This window comes from Eucyclogobius newberryi, unplaced genomic scaffold (genome assembly GCF_026437365.1).
Source record: "Eucyclogobius newberryi isolate DKJ021-1_F unplaced genomic scaffold, fEucNew1.0.hap1 SCAF_6, whole genome shotgun sequence".
Taxonomy (NCBI): Eukaryota; Metazoa; Chordata; class Actinopteri; order Gobiiformes; family Gobiidae; genus Eucyclogobius; species Eucyclogobius newberryi.
Genome location: NW_027316278.1, coordinates 37,958,237 through 37,975,237, shown reverse-complemented (window position 1 = coordinate 37,975,237; position 17,001 = coordinate 37,958,237). Strand labels below are relative to the sequence as shown.

At 43.2% G+C, this 17,001-nt stretch overlaps 8 non-coding genes across 8 annotated transcripts; all 8 read right to left on the bottom strand.

The window, feature by feature from the left end:
* Positions 1-1,801: 1,801 nt before the first annotated feature.
* trnac-gca (transfer RNA cysteine (anticodon GCA)) lies at positions 1,802-1,873 on the bottom strand. Its single transcript has one exon. It is a non-coding gene; the product is annotated as a tRNA-Cys (tRNA).
* Positions 1,874-3,423: 1,550 nt separating this feature from the next.
* trnac-gca (transfer RNA cysteine (anticodon GCA)) lies at positions 3,424-3,495 on the bottom strand. The gene has a single exon. It is a non-coding gene; the product is annotated as a tRNA-Cys (tRNA).
* Positions 3,496-5,045: 1,550 nt separating this feature from the next.
* trnac-gca (transfer RNA cysteine (anticodon GCA)) lies at positions 5,046-5,117 on the bottom strand. Its single transcript has one exon. It is a non-coding gene; the product is annotated as a tRNA-Cys (tRNA).
* Positions 5,118-6,667: 1,550 nt separating this feature from the next.
* Positions 6,668-6,739, bottom strand: trnac-gca (transfer RNA cysteine (anticodon GCA)). Its single transcript has one exon. It is a non-coding gene; the product is annotated as a tRNA-Cys (tRNA).
* A 1,541-nt stretch (positions 6,740-8,280) lies between these two features.
* trnac-gca (transfer RNA cysteine (anticodon GCA)) lies at positions 8,281-8,352 on the bottom strand. Its single transcript has one exon. It is a non-coding gene; the product is annotated as a tRNA-Cys (tRNA).
* A 1,550-nt stretch (positions 8,353-9,902) lies between these two features.
* On the bottom strand, positions 9,903-9,974 carry trnac-gca (transfer RNA cysteine (anticodon GCA)). The gene has a single exon. It is a non-coding gene; the product is annotated as a tRNA-Cys (tRNA).
* A 1,550-nt stretch (positions 9,975-11,524) lies between these two features.
* On the bottom strand, positions 11,525-11,596 carry trnac-gca (transfer RNA cysteine (anticodon GCA)). The gene has a single exon. It is a non-coding gene; the product is annotated as a tRNA-Cys (tRNA).
* Positions 11,597-13,146: 1,550 nt separating this feature from the next.
* On the bottom strand, positions 13,147-13,218 carry trnac-gca (transfer RNA cysteine (anticodon GCA)). The gene has a single exon. It is a non-coding gene; the product is annotated as a tRNA-Cys (tRNA).
* Between the last annotated feature and the right edge of the window lie 3,783 nt (positions 13,219-17,001).

Sequence of the window (17,001 nt, the reverse complement as noted above, 5' to 3'; positions counted from 1 at the left end):
CTACGACGATGACAGAGTGTTACCAAGTGCAAAAAAGCTATAGCTAAAATCAACTCAAGGAAAGGGGCGGAACTGTATCTTAAATGCCATCTTACACCCTCTTGAGACATTGGTATGAAGTTGAAAGGGCAGTCTGCGGAATGCCAACATTGCAGTTGGTCTTTTAACAAATACAAATTCTATTTAAGTAAAGGGAGCAGAAGACCTCTTGATCTGCAGTCAAATGCTCTACCACTGAGCTATACTCCCCTACCTGTCTGCAAATATGAGGGTGGCAAAGACACAATGACACAATCACACAGTGTTAGCTGAGCTTTGAAGCTTGCACACTTATCCACCTTTTTATTAAGGGTTGATTGTAGTTTACCCTCCTCTGGTATTGACTGAGTTTGACCTCATGCCGTTTTTCTGTGCATTCCAAACTTTTATCTGCCCTATTGCAACCCATTCAAAAAAGGCTAAATACACAGTTTGAACGCGCATCTAAAGTAGAACGGTTCCGCTTGTTTTATTTGTCGTCTTGACATGAGTGGCTTTATTCTGGACCGGAGGAAACAGCCGATGCCAGCTGCGCTAGCTTTTGCACAACAGTTGTTTATTATCCTTCAGCCACGAAACTTGTGTAAGGCGCAGCTTGTTTACAGATGCCACAACAGTGTTCCGACAACTTCTGCTGCTGCAGAAACGTTACACTTTTACCCAATCAACATCTGATAGTCTGTGGACGTCACGTTTAGTCCCTGCTTTGCTCGACTTGGCCCAAGGGAGAAGAGGGTACTAAAAGTGTACCTGGTCTGAGGCGGTAGCACCAAATGGAAATGTGCTAAAGCAGGGCTGAATAGAGTTGAGCAAAGTAGGTGCTAATGGAAAAGGGGCACTAGTAATGCTTATAAATAGGTTTAGCATCATACAAATGCTATAGGTTGGGCGTTTACTGGGTATTCTCCTAAAGAAAAAGGATTTGTCAGATTTGTCAGATTTGTCAGACTTGTCAGATTTGTCAGTAGTTTTTGACTTATCTTGTGTCTGTGCGATAGACCTTACAGGCTCATCAAGGTTTCCATGTGGTGTGAGGCAAGCCTTTGAGGTCTTTTCAGATCACACAGCACATGCTGCTGCGGAGTTGAGAGAATGTGGGCATGGAAACCTTCAGGGGACTTCATTGTGTGTTGTACTTTCTGTGCCCCGTTTTTCCGCTCCTTCTCATTGATGATGGATGGGCATAGGCATATCTTTTGGATGCTTAGCGACAACGCTGAATGAGGACGTGTAAATTGCTGTAGATTGACTATTATGTGAAAAGCAAACGTAATCAGGAACTCTTCAACTGTCCTTTTGTTCAAAATATACAAGATGTACCTGTAGCCACCTCACTTGTGTATATTCTGAAATATTTGGTGGAGCACATGCATTGGCTCAACAGAACTGTTACATCATACTTTTTATGCTGTGTCTCTGCACACCTATCTATTTGTTTTAAATACTTCTCAAGGCAAGGATAAGATTTGACCTCATGCATTAGGCTCGAAGGCGAGCGCCTGATGGTCAGGCCTTTGCGCCACTGTTGTTTGCAGAGGATGTTGTCTTGATGTCTTAATCAACCACGCTGACTACGACGATGACAGAGTGTTACCAAGTGCAAAAAAGCTATAGCTAAAATCAAGTCAAGGAAAGGGGCGGAACTGTATCTTAAATGCCATCTTACACCCTCTTGAGACATTGGTATGAAGTTGAAAGGGCAGTCTGCGGAATACCAACATTGCAGTTGGTCTTTTAACAAATACAAATTCTATTTAAGTAAAGGGAGCATCCGGATTTGAACCGGGGACCTCTTGATCTGCAGTCAAATGCTCTACCACTGAGATATACCCCCTACCTGTCTGCAAATATGAGGGTGGCAAAGACACAATGACACAATCACACAGTGTTAGCTGAGCTTTAAGCTTGCACACTTATCTACCTTTTTATTAAGGGTTGATTGTAGTTTACCCTCCTCTGGTATTGACTGAGTTTGACCTCATGCCGTTTTTCTGTGCATTCCAAACTTTTATCTGCCCTATTGCAACCCATTCAAAAAAGGCTAAATACACAGTTTGAACGCGCATCTAAAGTAGAACGGTTCCGCTTGTTTTATTTGTCGTCTTGACATGAGTGGCTTTATTCTGGACCGGAGGAAACAGCCGATGCCAGCTGCGCTAGCTTTTGCACAACAGTTGTTTATTATCCTTCAGCCACGAAACTTGTGTAAGGCGCAGCTTGTTTACAGATGCCACAACAGTGTTCCGACAACTTCTGCTGCTGCAGAAACGTTACACTTTTACCCAATCAACATCTGATAGTCTGTGGACGTCACGTTTAGTCCCTGCTTTGCTCGACTTGGCCCAAGGGAGAAGAGGGTACTAAAAGTGTACCTGGTCTGAGGCGGTAGCACCAAATGGAAATGTGCTAAAGCAGGGCTGAATAGAGTTGAGCAAAGTAGGTGCTAATGGAAAAGGGGCACTAGTAATGCTTATAAATAGGTTTAGCATCATACAAATGCTATAGGTTGGGCGTTTACTGGGTATTCTCCTAAAGAAAAAGGATTTGTCAGATTTGTCAGATTTGTCAGACTTGTCAGATTTGTCAGTAGTTTTTGACTTATCTTGTGTCTGTGCGATAGACCTTACAGGCTCATCAAGGTTTCCATGTGGTGTGAGGCAAGCCTTTGAGGTCTTTTCAGATCACACAGCACATGCTGCTGCGGAGTTGAGAGAATGTGGGCATGGAAACCTTCAGGGGACTTCATTGTGTGTTGTACTTTCTGTGCCCCGTTTTTCCGCTCCTTCTCATTGATGATGGATGGGCATAGGCATATCTTTTGGATGCTTAGCGACAACGCTGAATGAGGACGTGTAAATTGCTGTAGATTGACTATTATGTGAAAAGCAAACGTAATCAGGAACTCTTCAACTGTCCTTTTGTTCAAAATATACAAGATGTACCTGTAGCCACCTCACTTGTGTATATTCTGAAATATTTGGTGGAGCACATGCATTGGCTCAACAGAACTGTTACATCATACTTTATATGCTGTGTCGCTGCACACCTATCTATTTGTTTTAAATACTTCTCAAGGCAAGGATAAGATTTGACCTCATGCATTAGGCTCGAAGGCGAGCGCCTGATGGTCAGGCCTTTGCGCCACTGTTGTTTGCAGAGAATGTTGTCTTGATGTCTTAATCAACCACGCTCACTACGACGATGACAGAGGGTTACCAAGTGCAAAAAAGCTATAGCTAAAATCAACTCAAGGAAAGGGGCGGAACTGTATCTTAAATGCCATCTTACACCCTCTTGAGACATTGGTATGAAGTTGAAAGGGCAGTCTGCGGAATGCCAACATTGCAGTTGGTCTTTTAACAAATACAAATTCTATTTAAGTAAAGTGAGCATCCGGATTTGAACCGGGGACCTCTTGATCTGCAGTCAAATGCTCTACCACTGAGCTATACCCCCTACCTGTCTGCAAATATGAGGGTGGCAAAGACACAATGACACAATCACACAGTGTTAGCTGAGCTTTAAGCTTGCACACTTATCTACCTTTTTATTAAGGGTTGATTGTAGTTTACCCTCCTCTGGTATTGACTGAGTTTGACCTCATGCCGTTTTTCTGTGCATTCCAAACTTTTATCTGCCCTATTGCAACCCATTCAAAAAAGGCTAAATACACAGTTTGAACGCGCATCTAAAGTAGAACGGTTCCGCTTGTTTTATTTGTCGTCTTGACATGAGTGGCTTTATTCTAGACTGGAGGAAACAGCCGATGCCAGCTGCGCTAGCTTTTGCACAACAGTTGTTTATTATCCTTCAGCCACGAAACTTGTGTAAGGCGCAGCTTGTTTACAGATGCCACAACAGTGTTCCGACAACTTCTGCTGCTGCAGAAACGTTACACTTTTACCCAATCAACATCTGATAGTCTGTGGACGTCACGTTTAGTCCCTGCTTTGCTCGACTTGGCCCAAGGGAGAAGAGGGTACTAAAAGTGTACCTGGTCTGAGGCGGTAGCACCAAATGGAAATGTGCTAAAGCAGGGCTGAATAGAGTTGAGCAAAGTAGGTGCTAATGGAAAAGGGGCACTAGTAATGCTTATAAATAGGTTTAGCATCATACAAATGCTATAGGTTGGGCGTTTACTGGGTATTCTCCTAAAGAAAAAGGATTTGTCAGATTTGTCAGATTTGTCAGACTTGTCAGATTTGTCAGTAGTTTTTGACTTATCTTGTGTCTGTGCGATAGACCTTACAGGCTCATCAAGGTTTCCATGTGGTGTGAGGCAAGCCTTTGAGGTCTTTTCAGATCACACAGCACATGCTGCTGCGGAGTTGAGAGAATGTGGGCATGGAAACCTTCAGGGGACTTCATTGTGTGTTGTACTTTCTGTGCCCCGTTTTTCCGCTCCTTCTCATTGATGATGGATGGGCATAGGCATATCTTTTGGATGCTTAGCGACAACGCTGAATGAGGACGTGTAAATTGCTGTAGATTGACTATTATGTGAAAAGCAAACGTAATCAGGAACTCTTCAACTGTCCTTTTGTTCAAAATATACAAGATGTACCTGTAGCCACCTCACTTGTGTATATTCTGAAATATTTGGTGGAGCACATGCATTGGCTCAACAGAACTGTTACATCATACTTTTTATGCTGTGTCTCTGCACACCTATCTATTTGTTTTAAATACTTCTCAAGGCAAGGATAAGATTTGACCTCATGCATTAGGCTCGAAGGCGAGCGCCTGATGGTCAGGCCTTTGCGCCACTGTTGTTTGCAGAGGATGTTGTCTTGATGTCTTAATCAACCACGCTCACTACGACGATGACAGAGTGTTACCAAGTGCAAAAAAGCTATACCTAAAATCAAGTCAAGGAAAGGGGCGGAACTGTATCTTAAATGCCATCTTACACCCTCTTGAGACATTGGTATGAAGTTGAAAGGGCAGTCTGCGGAATACCAACATTGCAGTTGGTCTTTTAACAAATACAAATTCTATTTAAGTAAAGGGAGAATCCAGATTTGAACCGGGGACCTCTTGATCTGCAGTCAAATGCTCTACCACTGAGCTATACCCCCTACCTGTCTGCAAATATGAGGGTGGCAAAGACACAATGACACAATCACACAGTGTTAGCTGAGCTTTAAGCTTGCACACTTATCTACCTTTTTATTAAGGGTTGATTGTAGTTTACCCTCCTCTGGTATTGACTGAGTTTGACCTCATGCCGTTTTTCTGTGCATTCCAAACTTTTATCTGCCCTATTGCAACCCATTCAAAAAAGGCTAAATACACAGTTTGAACGCGCATCTAAAGTAGAACGGTTCCGCTTGTTTTATTTGTCGTCTTGACATGAGTGGCTTTATTCTGGACCGGAGGAAACAGCCGATGCCAGCTGCGCTAGCTTTTGCACAACAGTTGTTTATTATCCTTCAGCCACGAAACTTGTGTAAGGCGCAGCTTGTTTACAGATGCCACAACAGTGTTCCGACAACTTCTGCTGCTGCAGAAACGTTACACTTTTACCCAATCAACATCTGATAGTCTGTGGACGTCACGTTTAGTCCCTGCTTTGCTCGACTTGGCCCAAGGGAGAAGAGGGTACTAAAAGTGTACCTGGTCTGAGGCGGTAGCACCAAATGGAAATGTGCTAAAGCAGGGCTGAATAGAGTTGAGCAAAGTAGGTGCTAATGGAAAAGGGGCACTAGTAATGCTTATAAATAGGTTTAGCATCATACAAATGCTATAGGTTGGGCGTTTACTGGGTATTCTCCTAAAGAAAAAGGATTTGTCAGATTTGTCAGATTTGTCAGACTTGTCAGATTTGTCAGTAGTTTTTGACTTATCTTGTGTCTGTGCGATAGACCTTACAGGCTCATCAAGGTTTCCATGTGGTGTGAGGCAAGCCTTTGAGGTCTTTTCAGATCACACAGCACATGCTGCTGCGGAGTTGAGAGAATGTGGGCATGGAAACCTTCAGGGGACTTCATTGTGTGTTGTACTTTCTGTGCCCCGTTTTTCCGCTCCTTCTCATTGATGATGGATGGGCATAGGCATATCTTTTGGATGCTTAGCGACAACGCTGAATGAGGACGTGTAAATTGCTGTAGATTGACTATTATGTGAAAAGCAAACGTAATCAGGAACTCTTCAACTGTCCTTTTGTTCAAAATATACAAGATGTACCTGTAGCCACCTCACTTGTGTATATTCTGAAATATTTGGTGGAGCACATGCATTGGCTCAACAGAACTGTTACATCATACTTTATATGCTGTGTCGCTGCACACCTATCTATTTGTTTTAAATACTTCTCAAGGCAAGGATAAGATTTGACCTCATGCATTAGGCTCGAAGGCGAGCGCCTGATGGTCAGGCCTTTGCGCCACTGTTGTTTGCAGAGAATGTTGTCTTGATGTCTTAATCAACCACGCTCACTACGACGATGACAGAGGGTTACCAAGTGCAAAAAAGCTATAGCTAAAATCAACTCGAGGAAAGGGGCGGAACTGTATCTTAAATGCCATCTTACACCCTCTTGAGACATTGGTATGAAGTTGAAAGGGCAGTCTGCGGAATGCCAACATTGCAGTTGGTCTTTTAACAAATACAAATTATATTTAAGTAAAGTGAGCATCCGGATTTGAACCGGGGACCTCTTGATCTGCAGTCAAATGCTCTACCACTGAGCTATACCCCCTACCTGTCTGCAAATACGAGGGTGGCAAAGACACAATGACACAATCACACAGTGTTAGCTGAGCTTTAAGCTTGCACACTTATCTACCTTTTTATTAAGGGTTGATTGTAGTTTACCCTCCTCTGGTATTGACTGAGTTTGACCTCATGCCGTTTTTCTGTGCATTCCAAACTTTTATCTGCCCTATTGCAACCCATTCAAAAAAGGCTAAATACACAGTTTGAACGCGCATCTAAAGTAGAACGGTTCCGCTTGTTTTATTTGTCGTCTTGACATGAGTGGCTTTATTCTAGACCGGAGGAAACAGCCGATGCCAGCTGCGCTAGCTTTTGCACAACAGTTGTTTATTATCCTTCAGCCACGAAACTTGTGTAAGGCGCAGCTTGTTTACAGATGCCACAACAGTGTTCCGACAACTTCTGCTGCTGCAGAAACGTTACACTTTTACCCAATCAACATCTGATAGTCTGTGGACGTCACGTTTAGTCCCTGCTTTGCTCGACTTGGCCCAAGGGAGAAGAGGGTACTAAAAGTGTACCTGGTCTGAGGCGGTAGCACCAAATGGAAATGTGCTAAAGCAGGGCTGAATAGAGTTGAGCAAAGTAGGTGCTAATGGAAAAGGGGCACTAGTAATGCTTATAAATAGGTTTAGCATCATACAAATGCTATAGGTTGGGCGTTTACTGGGTATTCTCCTAAAGAAAAAGGATTTGTCAGATTTGTCAGACTTGTCAGATTTGTCAGTAGTTTTTGACTTATCTTGTGTCTGTGCGATAGACCTTACAGGCTCATCAAGGTTTCCATGTGGTGTGAGGCAAGCCTTTGAGGTCTTTTCAAATCACACAGCACATGCTGCTGCGGAGTTGAGAGAATGTGGGCATGGAAACCTTCAGGGGACTTCATTGTGTGTTGTACTTTCTGTGCCCCGTTTTTCCGCTCCTTCTCATTGATGATGGATGGGCATAGGCATATCTTTTGGATGCTTAGCGACAACGCTGAATGAGGACGTGTAAATTGCTGTAGATTGACTATTATGTGAAAAGCAAACGTAATCAGGAACTCTTCAACTGTCCTTTTGTTCAAAATATACAAGATGTACCTGTAGCCACCTCACTTGTGTATATTCTGAAATATTTGGTGGAGCACATGCATTGGCTCAACAGAACTGTTACATCATACTTTATATGCTGTGTCGCTGCACACCTATCTATTTGTTTTAAATACTTCTCAAGGCAAGGATAAGATTTGACCTCATGCATTAGGCTCGAAGGCGAGCGCCTGATGGTCAGGCCTTTGCGCCACTGTTGTTTGCAGAGGATGTTGTCTTGATGTCTTAATCAACCACGCTCACTACGACGATGACAGAGTGTTACCAAGTGCAAAAAAGCTATAGCTAAAATCAACTCAAGGAAAGGGGCGGAACTGTATCTTAAATTTCATCTTACACCCTCTTGAGACATTGGTATGAAGTTGAAAGGGCAGTCTGCGGAATGCCAACATTGCAGTTGGTCTTTTAACAAATACAAATTCTATTTAAGTAAAGGGAGCATCCGGATTTGATCCGGGGACCTCTTGATCTGCAGTCAAATGCTCTACCACTGAGCTATACCCCCTACCTGTCTGCAAACATGAGGGTGGCAAAGACACAATGACACAATCACACAGTGTTAGCTGAGCTTTAAGCTTGCACACTTATCTACCTTTTTATTAAGGGTTGATTGTAGTTTACCCTCCTCTGGTATTGACTGAGTTTGACCTCATGCCGTTTTTCTGTGCATTCCAAACTTTTATCTGCCCTATTGCAACCCATTCAAAAAAGGCTAAATACACAGTTTGAACGCGCATCTAAAGTAGAACGGTTCCGCTTGTTTTATTTGTCGTCTTGACATGAATGGCTTTATTCTGGACCGGAGGAAACAGCCGATGCCAGCTGCGCTAGCTTTTGCACAACAGTTGTTTATTATCCTTCAGCCACGAAACTTGTGTAAGGCGCAGCTTGTTTACAGATGCCACAACAGTGTTCCGACAACTTCTGCTGCTGCAGAAACGTTACACTTTTACCCAATCAACATCTGATAGTCTGTGGACGTCACGTTTAGTCCCTGCTTTGCTCGACTTGGCCCAAGGGAGAAGAGGGTACTAAAAGTGTACCTGGTCTGAGGCGGTAGCACCAAATGGAAATGTGCTAAAGCAGGGCTGAATAGAGTTGAGCAAAGTAGGTGCTAATGGAAAAGGGGCACTAGTAATGCTTATAAATAGGTTTAGCATCATACAAATGCTATAGGTTGGGCGTTTACTGGGTATTCTCCTAAAGAAAAAGGATTTGTCAGATTTGTCAGATTTGTCAGACTTGTCAGATTTGTCAGTAGTTTTTGACTTATCTTGTGTCTGTGCGATAGACCTTACAGGCTCATCAAGGTTTCCATGTGGTGTGAGGCAAGCCTTTGAGGTCTTTTCAGATGACACAGCACATGCTGCTGCGGAGTTGAGAGAATGTGGGCATGGAAACCTTCAGGGGACTTCATTGTGTGTTGTACTTTCTGTGCCCCGTTTTTCCGCTCCTTCTCATTGATGATGGATGGGCATAGGCATATCTTTTGGATGCTTAGCGACAACGCTGAATGAGGACGTGTAAATTGCTGTAGATTGACTATTATGTGAAAAGCAAACGTAATCAGGAACTCTTCAACTGTCCTTTTGTTCAAAATATACAAGATGTACCTGTAGCCACCTCACTTGTGTATATTCTGAAATATTTGGTGGAGCACATGCATTGGCTCAACAGAACTGTTACATCATACTTTTTATGCTGTGTCTCTGCACACCTATCTATTTGTTTTAAATACTTCTCAAGGCAAGGATAAGATTTGACCTCATGCATTAGGCTCGAAGGCGAGCGCCTGATGGTCAGGCCTTTGCGCCACTGTTGTTTGCAGAGGATGTTGTCTTGATGTCTTAATCAACCACGCTCACTACGACGATGACAGAGTGTTACCAAGTGCAAAAAAGCTATAGCTAAAATCAAGTCAAGGAAAGGGGCGGAACTGTATCTTAAATGCCATCTTACACCCTCTTGAGACATTGGTATGAAGTTGAAAGGGCAGTCTGCGGAATACCAACATTGCAGTTGGTCTTTTAACAAATACAAATTCTATTTAAGTAAAGGGAGCATCCGGATTTGAACCGGGGACCTCTTGATCTGCAGTCAAATGCTCTACCACTGAGCTATACCCCCTACCTGTCTGCAACTATGAGGGTGGCAAAGACACAATGACACAATCACACAGTGTTAGCTGAGCTTTAAGCTTGCACACTTATCTACCTTTTTATTAAGGGTTGATTGTAGTTTACCCTCCTCTGGTATTGACTGAGTTTGACCTCATGCCGTTTTTCTGTGCATTCCAAACTTTTATCTGCCCTATTGCAACCCATTCAAAAAAGGCTAAATACACAGTTTGAACGCGCATCTAAAGTAGAACGGTTCCGCTTGTTTTATTTGTCGTCTTGACATGAGTGGCTTTATTCTGGACCGGAGGAAACAGCCGATGCCAGCTGCGCTAGCTTTTGCACAACAGTTGTTTATTATCCTTCAGCCACGAAACTTGTGTAAGGCGCAGCTTGTTTACAGATGCCACAACAGTGTTCCGACAACTTCTGCTGCTGCAGAAACGTTACACTTTTACCCAATCAACATCTGATAGTCTGTGGACGTCACGTTTAGTCCCTGCTTTGCTCGACTTGGCCCAAGGGAGAAGAGGGTACTAAAAGTGTACCTGGTCTGAGGCGGTAGCACCAAATGGAAATGTGCTAAAGCAGGGCTGAATAGAGTTGAGCAAAGTAGGTGCTAATGGAAAAGGGGCACTAGTAATGCTTATAAATAGGTTTAGCATCATACAAATGCTATAGGTTGGGCGTTTACTGGGTATTCTCCTAAAGAAAAAGGATTTGTCAGATTTGTCAGATTTGTCAGACTTGTCAGATTTGTCAGTAGTTTTTGACTTATCTTGTGTCTGTGCGATAGACCTTACAGGCTCATCAAGGTTTCCATGTGGTGTGAGGCAAGCCTTTGAGGTCTTTTCAGATGACACAGCACATGCTGCTGCGGAGTTGAGAGAATGTGGGCATGGAAACCTTCAGGGGACTTCATTGTGTGTTGTACTTTCTGTGCCCCGTTTTTCCGCTCCTTCTCATTGATGATGGATGGGCATAGGCATATCTTTTGGATGCTTAGCGACAACGCTGAATGAGGACGTGTAAATTGCTGTAGATTGACTATTATGTGAAAAGCAAACGTAATCAGGAACTCTTCAACTGTCCTTTTGTTCAAAATATACAAGATGTACCTGTAGCCACCTCACTTGTGTATATTCTGAAATATTTGGTGGAGCACATGCATTGGCTCAACAGAACTGTTACATCATACTTTTTATGCTGTGTCTCTGCACACCTATCTATTTGTTTTAAATACTTCTCAAGGCAAGGATAAGATTTGACCTCATGCATTAGGCTCGAAGGCGAGCGCCTGATGGTCAGGCCTTTGCGCCACTGTTGTTTGCAGAGGATGTTGTCTTGATGTCTTAATCAACCACGCTCACTACGACGATGACAGAGTGTTACCAAGTGCAAAAAAGCTATAGCTAAAATCAAGTCAAGGAAAGGGGCGGAACTGTATCTTAAATGCCATCTTACACCCTCTTGAGACATTGGTATGAAGTTGAAAGGGCAGTCTGCGGAATACCAACATTGCAGTTGGTCTTTTAACAAATACAAATTCTATTTAAGTAAAGGGAGCCTCCGGATTTGAACCGGGGACCTCTTGATCTGCAGTCAAATGCTCTACCACTGAGCTATACCCCCTACCTGTCTGCAAATATGAGGGTGGCAAAGACACAATGACACAATCACACAGTGTTAGCTGAGCTTTAAGCTTGCACACTTATCTACCTTTTTATTAAGGGTTGATTGTAGTTTACCCTCCTCTGGTATTGACTGAGTTTGACCTCATGCCGTTTTTCTGTGCATTCCAAACTTTTATCTGCCCTATTGCAACCCATTCAAAAAAGGCTAAATACACAGTTTGAACGCGCATCTAAAGTAGAACGGTTCCGCTTGTTTTATTTGTCGTCTTGACATGAGTGGCTTTATTCTGGACCGGAGGAAACAGCCGATGCCAGCTGCGCTAGCTTTTGCACAACAGTTGTTTATTATCCTTCAGCCACGAAACTTGTGTAAGGCGCAGCTTGTTTACAGATGCCACAACAGTGTTCCGACAACTTCTGCTGCTGCAGAAACGTTACACTTTTACCCAATCAACATCTGATAGTCTGTGGACGTCACGTTTAGTCCCTGCTTTGCTCGACTTGGCCCAAGGGAGAAGAGGGTACTAAAAGTGTACCTGGTCTGAGGCGGTAGCACCAAATGGAAATGTGCTAAAGCAGGGCTGAATAGAGTTGAGCAAAGTAGGTGCTAATGGAAAAGGGGCACTAGTAATGCTTATAAATAGGTTTAGCATCATACAAATGCTATAGGTTGGGCGTTTACTGGGTATTCTCCTAAAGAAAAAGGATTTGTCAGATTTGTCAGATTTGTCAGACTTGTCAGATTTGTCAGTAGTTTTTGACTTATCTTGTGTCTGTGCGATAGACCTTACAGGCTCATCAAGGTTTCCATGTGGTGTGAGGCAAGCCTTTGAGGTCTTTTCAGATCACACAGCACATGCTGCTGCGGAGTTGAGAGAATGTGGGCATGGAAACCTTCAGGGGACTTCATTGTGTGTTGTACTTTCTGTGCCCCGTTTTTCCGCTCCTTCTCATTGATGATGGATGGGCATAGGCATATCTTTTGGATGCTTAGCGACAACGCTGAATGAGGACGTGTAAATTGCTGTAGATTGACTATTATGTGAAAAGCAAACGTAATCAGGAACTCTTCAACTGTCCTTTTGTTCAAAATATACAAGATGTACCTGTAGCCACCTCACTTGTGTATATTCTGAAATATTTGGTGGAGCACATGCATTGGCTCAACAGAACTGTTACATCATACTTTATATGCTGTGTCGCTGCACACCTATCTATTTGTTTTAAATACTTCTCAAGGCAAGGATAAGATTTGACCTCATGCATTAGGCTCGAAGGCGAGCGCCTGATGGTCAGGCCTTTGCGCCACTGTTGTTTGCAGAGAATGTTGTCTTGATGTCTTAATCAACCACGCTCACTACGACGATGACAGAGGGTTACCAAGTGCAAAAAAGCTATAGCTAAAATCAACTCAAGGAAAGGGGCGGAACTGTATCTTAAATGCCATCTTACACCCTCTTGAGACATTGGTATGAAGTTGAAAGGGCAGTCTGCGGAATGCCAACATTGCAGTTGGTCTTTTAACAAATACAAATTCTATTTAAGTAAAGTGAGCATCCGGATTTGAACCGGGGACCTCTTGATCTGCAGTCAAATGCTCTACCACTGAGCTATACCCCCTACCTGTCTGCAAATATGAGGGTGGCAAAGACACAATGACACAATCACACAGTGTTAGCTGAGCTTTAAGCTTGCACACTTATCTACCTTTTTATTAAGGGTTGATTGTAGTTTACCCTCCTCTGGTATTGACTGAGTTTGACCTCATGCCGTTTTTCTGTGCATTCCAAACTTTTATCTGCCCTATTGCAACCCATTCAAAAAAGGCTAAATACACAGTTTGAACGCGCATCTAAAGTAGAACGGTTCCGCTTGTTTTATTTGTCGTCTTGACATGAGTGGCTTTATTCTAGACCGGAGGAAACAGCCGATGCCAGCTGCGCTAGCTTTTGCACAACAGTTGTTTATTATCCTTCAGCCACGAAACTTGTGTAAGGCGCAGCTTGTTTACAGATGCCACAACAGTGTTCCGACAACTTCTGCTGCTGCAGAAACGTTACACTTTTACCCAATCAACATCTGATAGTCTGTGGACGTCACGTTTAGTCCCTGCTTTGCTCGACTTGGCCCAAGGGAGAAGAGGGTACTAAAAGTGTACCTGGTCTGAGGCGGTAGCACCAAATGGAAATGTGCTAAAGCAGGGCTGAATAGAGTTGAGCAAAGTAGGTGCTAATGGAAAAGGGGCACTAGTAATGCTTATAAATAGGTTTAGCATCATACAAATGCTATAGGTTGGGCGTTTACTGGGTATTCTCCTAAAGAAAAAGGATTTGTCAGATTTGTCAGATTTGTCAGACTTGTCAGATTTGTCAGTAGTTTTTGACTTATCTTGTGTCTGTGCGATAGACCTTACAGGCTCATCAAGGTTTCCATGTGGTGTGAGGCAAGCCTTTGAGGTCTTTTCAGATCACACAGCACATGCTGCTGCGGAGTTGAGAGAATGTGGGCATGGAAACCTTCAGGGGACTTCATTGTGTGTTGTACTTTCTGTGCCCCGTTTTTCCGCTCCTTCTCATTGATGATGGATGGGCATAGGCATATCTTTTGGATGCTTAGCGACAACGCTGAATGAGGACGTGTAAATTGCTGTAGATTGACTATTATGTGAAAAGCAAACGTAATCAGGAACTCTTCAACTGTCCTTTTGTTCAAAATATACAAGATGTACCTGTAGCCACCTCACCTCTGCCCTTGTGTATATTCTGAAATATTTGGTGGAGCACATGCATTGGCTCAACAGAACTGTTACATCATACTTTATATGCTGTGTCGCTGCACACCTATCTATTTGTTTTAAATACTTCTCAAGGCAAGGATAAGATTTGACCTCATGCATTAGGCTCGAAGGCGAGCGTCTGATTGTCAGGCCTTTGCGCCACTGTTGTTTGCAGAGGATGTTGTCTTGATGTCTTAATCAACCACGCTCACTACGACGATGACAGAGTGTTACCAAGTGCAAAAAAGCTATAGCTAAAATCAACTCAAGGAAAGGGGCGGAACTGTATCTTAAATGCCATCTTACACCCTCTTGAGACATTGGTATGAAGTTGAAAGGGCAGTCTGCGGAATGCCAACATTTCAGTTGGTCTTTTAACAAATACAAATTCTATTTATCTGCAGTCAAATGCTCTACCACTGAGCTATACCCCATACCTGTCTGCAAATATGAGGGTGGCAAAGACACAATGACACAATCACACAGTGTTAGCTGAGCTTTGAAGCTTGCACACTTATCTACCTTTTTATTAAGGGTTGATTGTAGTTTACCCTCCTCTGGTATTGACTGAGTTTGACCTCATGCCGTTTTTCTGTGCATTCCAAACTTTTATCTGCCCTATTGCAACCCATTCAAAAAAGGCTAAATACACAGTTTGAACGCGCATCTAAATTAGAACGGTTCCGCTTGTTTTATTTGTCGTCTTGACATGAGTGGCTTTATTCTGGACCGGAGGAAACAGCCGATGCCAGCTGCGCTAGCTTTTGCACAACAGTTGTTTATTATCCTTCAGCCACGAAACTTGTGTAAGGCGCAGCTTGTTTACAGATGCCACAACAGTGTTCCGACAACTTCTGCTGCTGCAGAAACGTTACACTTTTACCCAATCAACATCTGATAGTCTGTGGACGTCACGTTTAGTCCCTGCTTTGCTCGACTTGGCCCAAGGGAGAAGAGGGTACTAAAAGTGTACCTGGTCTGAGGCGGTAGCACCAAATGGAAATGTGCTAAAGCAGGGCTGAATAGAGTTGAGCAAAGTAGGTGCTAATGGAAAAGGGGCACTAGTAATGCTTATAAATAGGTTTAGCATCATACAAATGCTATAGGTTGGGCGTTTACTGGGTATTCTCCTAAAGAAAAAGGATTTGTCAGATTTGTCAGATTTGTCAGACTTGTCAGACTTGTCAGATTTGTCAGTAGTTTTTGACTTATCTTGTGTCTGTGGTGTGAGGCAAGCCTTTGAGGTCTTTTCAAATCACACAGCACATGCTGCTGCGGAGTTGAGAGAATGTGGGCATGGAAACCTTCAGGGGACTTCATTGTGTGTTGTACTTTCTGTGCCCCGTTTTTCCGCTCCTTCTCATTGATGATGGATGGGCATAGGCATATCTTTTGGATGCTTAGCGACAACGCTGAATGAGGACGTGTAAATTGCTGTAGATTGACTATTATGTGAAAAGCAAACGTAATCAGGAACTCTTCAACTGTCCTTTTGTTCAAAATATACAAGATGTACCTGTAGCCACCTCACTTGTGTATATTCTGAAATATTTGGTGGAGCACATGCATTGGCTCAACAGAACTGTTACATCATACTTTATATGCTGTGTCGCTGCACAGCTATCTATTTGTTTTAAATACTTCTCAAGGCAAGGATAAGATTTGACCTCATGCATTAGGCTCGAAGGCGAGCGCCTGATGGTCAGGCCTTTGCGCCACTGTTGTTTGCAGAGGATGTTGTCTTGATGTCTTAATCAACCACGCTCACTACGACGATGACAGAGTGTTACCAAGTGCAAAAAAGCTATAGCTAAAATCAAGTCAAGGAAAGGGGCGGAACTGTATCATAAATGCCATCTTACACCCTCTTGAGACATTGGTATGAAGTTGAAAGGGCAGTCTGCGGAATACCAACATTGCAGTTGGTCTTTTAACAAATACAAATTCTATTTAAGTAAAGGGAGCATCGGGATTTGAACCGGGGACCTCTTGATCTGCAGTCAAATGCTCTACCACTGAGCTATACCCTCTACCTGTCTGCAAAAATGAGGGTGGCAAAGACACAATGACACAATCACACAGTGTTAGCTGAGCTTTAAGCTTGCACACTTATCTACCTTTTTATTAAGGGTTGATTGTAGTTTACCCTCCTCTGGTATTGACTGAGTTTGACCTCATGCCGTTTTTCTGTGCATTCCAAACTTTTATCTGCCCTATTGCAACCCATTCAAAAAAGGCTAAATACACAGTTTGAACGCGCATCTAAATTAGAACGGTTCCGCTTGTTTTATTTGTCGTCTTGACATGAGTGGCTTTATTCTGGACCGGAGGAAACAGCCGATGCCAGCTGCGCTAGCTTTTGCACAACAGTTGTTTATTATCCTTCAGCCACGAAACTTGTGTAAGGCGCAGCTTGTTTACAGATGCCACAACAGTGTTCCGACAACTTCTGCTGCTGCAGAAACGTTACACTTTTACCCAATCAACATCTGATAGTCTGTGGACGTCACGTTTAGTCCCTGCTTTGCTCGACTTGGCCCAAGGGAGAAGAGGGTACTAAAAGTGTACCTGGTCTGAGGCGGTAGCACCAAATGGAAATGTGCTAAAGCAGGGCTGAATAGAGTTGA